Genomic DNA, 6,000 nt, shown 5'->3' on the forward strand with positions numbered 1-6,000 from the left:
AGCAGAAGAAGGAATATGAAAGTGATCCTACTGCAAAACCTTCATGAATTTTATTGCCAATGACAGAAAAAAATATAGAATCCCATCTAAATACTATAGGTAACAATTAAACATGCATTACCCATGTAGAATCTCACACCTATGTGGATTTGGAAAGACACCATGAAGATTGCAGCTAAAATTCCATCATGCCTTTTTCTTTTCTTTTTTTTCCTTTTTTTTTTTCTTTTTTTTTAAATTCTCCTTCAACAGACCACACCTAACTTCCTGCTAAAGGATCCTGGTTATTGAAGTAAAAAGTGGCATTTCCTGTGTAAAAGACTACTAGCTGCTGTAATTATGACCACCACTAGATGGCATATACATGCAATCATATTATATTCCCATAATAAACTGAATCCAGATTTTAACAAGAATTGCTGCATGCTCAAGTACCAGCCTAACTCCAGGATTTTGGCCTAAAATTCAGGATTTTATGGGGATTCTGATGTCCTCAAGACTCTCCAAAAATCTCCAAACCAGTTGTTGGTGTCACAACAACAGGTGTTGCAACTGTGAAAATAATACTGAACAGAAGAGAGGATTAGAAAAATAGAGGTTGCAACTGAGGCTGTTGTTGAATTGATTCAAAGTACAGGATGTATTATTTTCTAGTATAATCTAATCAGATTCATTTTATTTGGTTCTTTCCAAGCAGCAGCAAAATCTAGACATGAGGTACAGCAAAGGAGAGTGTGGCAGGTATGAATGCTCAGAGCTGCACTGAACTTGTGATGGGAATTGCATCCAAGGTTTGCAGGCACACAAAACACAGAGTAGGCCCCTTAAACTCCTAGTTCTGTGGCAGGCCACTCACTGAGACTTTGGACTCTGCTTCAAATGCTCTCTTCTTTATTTTATCCAGCTTTCTTTGGGTTTTCTGTTCTTATCTGTTTGTTTTTTCCCCCCAACACTTTGATCACTAATGTCTCCTCATCTCTCTCTGTCTCTCTTTCCCAACCCCCCATATGTCCTATCACTCCCTTCCTACTCCCACTCTTTCCCTTACGCATTCTCTTTCAGTCATTCGTTCATTAATTACTTCACCGACATATCTCCTCCTTTATCCAGACTGTTATGTCTGTCCTTCACCCAGCAGCATCTTCTTTTTCTTGGCCCATGAAGAAGACACCAAAGAACACATGGCCTAAGGCTGGGATGGAGAAGGGAGGAGTGAGTGAATTGAGAGAAAAAACTATTCCTGTGATGCTGGCAGGGGTGAGTCAGGAAAGAGATGAGTGGATAATAGATTATAAGGTTTACTGGCAATTCTGAAAAAAGTTTTAAAAGTCAGTTTGATCAAATTCATGAAGTGTTCTCTCAAAATTTACAGAGACTAAAAAGTAAAAATAAAATAATTTGGGATCAAATGAAATGTTTTGGCATCCAAAGCTGAACAAAAAGCTTCAGTTCCAAGCAATATTCAACACTGACACAAATAGCCAAGATATCTCAATGTAATCCAATCTGCATTTTTTATTGAAAAATTTTTTATTTTAAAAATGTCACCCAACTCTCCTTAGGAGAGAGACTGCTCAGCCTGTCACGGGGAAACCTTCTGAGCCATGGGCCCGGAGTCAGGAAGGTATCCACTCTGAGAGGGTGAAGTTACAGAGGCCCTATCAGGAGTCACTACTAATAGTAGCTGGGGAAAAAAGGTTGCCCAAAGCCGTAGGAAGAGCTGCCCTGAAGAGAAGGAATAAGAGGAGAAAAGGAAGAAAAATAGATGTGATTTTTCATTGCGTTAATGTATAGTCCAGAATCCCAGGGGGAACCAGTACAGTAGGGCAAAGCCATTACTGTAGGTCATGCACTATGAAAAAGTTATAACTTCCAAGTATTAGTTCCAAAGGGTAAAGTCACTGTACTCGTCCAGTGTGTCAATGCCCAGAAGCAGCGTAGGCAGGAGCAGTACTACACAAGCTTGATGTGAACTGGTGAGAGAGGGATGACACCCAAAACCTAGGACAACTGGGTATCCTTCAGCAGCAAATTAGTTTGTTTTCAGTTTCACCAACTAAATACATGGCTCCCTTGGCTATTTTTAACAATCTTCCTTTAATTATTTTTTAAACTAATACTTTAAGAAATGCAAATATTTACTAGTGGTAACTATCCATAAATGCAGTTAATATGCTCAGTTCAAAGGTATCACATTAAAATATTTAAAAGAAGCATTTAAATAAGTATTTAAATACTTTCAGTCATGAGACATACACTTCAGAGTCTAGTTTAATAAGGATTATGCATATATACGTGTCTATACCTGCATACATGCATATACAATCTTAACTAAACCAAACCAAATATCTGAAAAGCTTAACTAATCCATGCAATATGGATAAGAAGTCTGATTCCATTATTACTGTAATGTAGTTTCACTAAAGATAAAAGGCACTACAAAATGAAGCAGGGATGCTATTCTCCATCTGTAAGGCCAGTCTGTACCCTTGAGAACAATACAGCTTAGATGTGTAGAAATAAGAGGTATATAAACAATGAAGACAAAAGAACTGAGACACACACGGGAGAAGAAAATAGTGAGGGACAACCAACGGGACACAGAGAGAAGCAAAAAGATGAGAAAAATACAGTTACACTATTAGAAGGGAGACAATACAAGGCTTCAATCCTGTAGATGATAGAAAAAACAGTGAGGGGTCCTCAGCAGTCAACAGAACTCTCTGATGTTAGTTTTCAGGATCAACTAGCAGGTATTAAAAATGTGGACATTGTCGGTCAGATACCATTCCATATATTGGCTGTCTAAATGGACTTAAGTACCTAAGTATGACTCTATGCCACCCTGTTCAAATACCTGAAAATCAATTAATACACCATCATATTTTTCTTATGACCAAGTGACAAAAAAGCAGAGAAGAGTAGGAGGAGTCACCTACCTTTTGTATTAATAATTGTTCAGGGACCTGTGCAGGGTGAGTTAGAATCATACTTAGTCATCAAAGTCCACTTATGTGCCTATTACGTGGAATAGTGCATGATGCAATACTGGTATTTAATTTACAAATGTTACATAAAAGGTGAGATGTTTGAGTTTTAGTATACTAAAGTTTTAGCCAAAAAAGATCTAGATAACCACTGCAAAATCTCTCTCCAGAGAAAAGCCAGCAGTCACTTAAAAAAATACATTGAGTCTTTAATTAATAATAGTGTAAATAAGACCAGCAACAGTCAAATTTAGACTTCCATCAAATAAGCAGAAAAGCTTAAAATACATTGACTCAAGAATATCTAAAACCAAATAAAATGTTAATGGAGAATATAAAATGGTATATTAAGAGCTACTATTAGCATACTAAAGGAAAATCCAATGACATTTTTTTCATTAATATCTGTCTCATGGGTGGTATCCATACTTCCTGAAGAGTGTGTGTGCACTAACACCTGAAAAAGCCTCACTTTGCCCCATGGTCTGCTTTGCCAAAACATCATATTTCTTTTGTCAAAATGTTCATCCTGTGCTAAAAGTACATAAACAGGGCTGAATTTTGAGGAGGGTGCTTTTCTCCTCATGCTATCAAGCATATTGGAGACAGAGATCTGGAGTGCAGTGACAAAGGGTTATAGGTTATAGGCATGTTGGTCTTAAGGCAAAAGCAGTCAGAACTCTTGTGGTAGAGGCAATACCTTTTATTAGACCAACTAGATAGTTGTAAAATAAACTTTTTATTTGCAAGCTTTTGGGCTCACGTGCCCTTCCTCAGGCAAAGGAGAATGCAAAGATTGTAAAATTTCTCCCAGGTGGAAGCAAAACTTCACATTGAACAGGAGAACTGGAGGATGGTATAAGTTCTCCTGGATGGGAAAGTTTATTTTATGCAAATTAGGCTTAAATAAAAGTTGGAGCAGTCTATTTACCTCAAATGTATCTGATGGCAAGCAGAGTGTTGAATTTTGCTTCTTTCTTGTTAAGTTGTTTCATACTGCACAAGAGAATTGGTTGATGGAATGGTTGTCCTGGGTAGGGAAGTTCAGTTGTGGAGAAGCTGCTCTGCAAGTAAGCAAATTTGCCTCGAACAAAGGGCTGGAGCAGGGGTGTTTGCTTAGTGAAGTTTTCATTTAAAAAAATCTAATTATGATATCTTCCATGCTTCGGGGATATAGGTTGTAGCCATGTTGTTCTAAGGCAAAAACAGATTATTTCTGCAAAATAATCTCTGAGTAATGAGTAAGGGGAAGAAGTAATTCAGCCCTGTAACAGGGTGCATGCCTCGGGGACTGAAGCCCAGCTGCAGTGGGTTAATGGATGGCACAGGGCCACAGGGATGATTGGCTGGCCTACAGGAAGTTAAAAGCTCCAAGGGAGGGGAGACGTAGGTGGCTGGTATGCTGAGGGGAAAGTACAGTGCCCAGGTTGCCTTCCTCTCTCTTGGTCTGAGGAAAGATCAGAGGTTTTACTTTTATTTGTACTTTTGCTTATATTGTTGCTTGCTGTGAGAACAAGCTTTCTGCTTGTAAAATAAAAAGACTAGAAACTGGAACTAAGAGCTAACTGGCTATTATGAGAAAGCTGGTTATTGGGTTGGGCTAAAGGAGGGACAACCCACTACAACCCCACTACTTTTACAGAGGTTGTCCTTTACAAAAAAATCTAGCCACCCTATGAAATACTTCTTAAGATTCATTCTCTCAAAACAGCAAAACACTATAAAAGTATTCAAATTGGAAATTAACATAAGCTCACACCTAATAACTACTTGAAAAAAACACAAGGCCAGATCCTCACGTCTTATTGTCATGAACAGTGCAGAGCCCATAATGGGGAAGGTAAAGATGGTTTACAGTTTCTTTTATAGCACCCGAACTGTAGGGTGACCAATGGCAGGACAGTGTCTTAAGCTGCTCTCCTGGATGAAGTGACCTATAAAGGATCACTCTCTGACATCTATGCTTGAATGATGTCTTCCATCAAGAACAGTCAGCTTGAAATTAGGTGGAATATTCTAGTATGAAATTGCTTCTTAAGGGAATGTTCTGGTCCTTTTAAAATAATTTTCTCCTCTCACTTCCCAATGCAAAAAATATTCCAGGGACTTCTTACTATATCACTAAAGATGTGTCCTGATTTAGCAAAGATAAATGTCTGTTACGAAGCTTTCTACATCTACAAAATGACGATTTCAGTATTGGAGTTGGAAAAAAAAAGTGCATAAAACAATGCACTTAAGCAAATAATGAAGACTAAGGGACCGATTTACTATCTATATGAGATTAACAACTGAACTACTTGTGGAAAGACAGAGCAAGTCAAATAAATGGATCAAATCAGATAATATAACAGCAGTACACTTAATGTAATTTATAGGCAGCAGTGTCTGAAAACATTCTTTACTCTGCACATCTGGCACCTTCACTTACATAACAAATTAGCTACCAAGAATTCTATTTATCTTTAATTAAAAGTCAGTAGTAAACACAGAGTAGAGATCATCAGAGAGAAGATTGGTTGATGAGGCCCTGAGGGACCATGATCCAAAGGGAAAGGTCAGTCCATCAGGCAGCAATCCTAGGAGCACAAAGGAAGTGCATTCCTTTTCATAAGAAGGGCAGCAAAAGGGCTGGGAGAGTCCCTTGGCTCAATAGGGAAGTTATGGATCCCCTGATATTGAAAACAGAATCTTATAAGTGATGGCAGTCAGAAATTACCACCAAAGAGGAGTAATTAGCAATAGCCCACACCTGTAGGGAGCAGATTAGGAAAGCAAAGGCAAAAACTGAATAGAAATTGGCAACCAGAATCAAGGACAACAAAAAGTCCTTCTTTAGATATGTAGGAAGTTAGAAAAAAAAATAAGGGAAGCTTAGGGCCTCTAATGAAGGAAATGGGACAGCTGATAACCGACACTCAGGAGAAAACTGAACTCCTAAATGAATACTTTGTGTCAGTATTTCACCAGTCCAAGGGTGTTAGCCTGCTTGACAGAATACAAGATGATCAAG

General features: G+C 38.2%; 1 protein-coding gene across 1 annotated transcript in view; it reads right to left on the bottom strand.

The window, feature by feature from the left end:
- The window catches only part of SCN2A (sodium voltage-gated channel alpha subunit 2), a 96,177-nt gene extending 95,905 nt beyond the window's left edge, over positions 1-272 (bottom strand). The window contains exon 1 of the mRNA XM_059727326.1: positions 122-272. The gene's annotated coding sequence lies outside the window, so the exon portion shown is untranslated. The remainder of the gene's footprint in view (positions 1-121) is intronic.
- Between the last annotated feature and the right edge of the window lie 5,728 nt (positions 273-6,000).

This window comes from Alligator mississippiensis, chromosome 4 (assembly GCF_030867095.1).
Source record: "Alligator mississippiensis isolate rAllMis1 chromosome 4, rAllMis1, whole genome shotgun sequence".
NCBI classification, from domain to species: domain Eukaryota; kingdom Metazoa; phylum Chordata; order Crocodylia; family Alligatoridae; genus Alligator; species Alligator mississippiensis.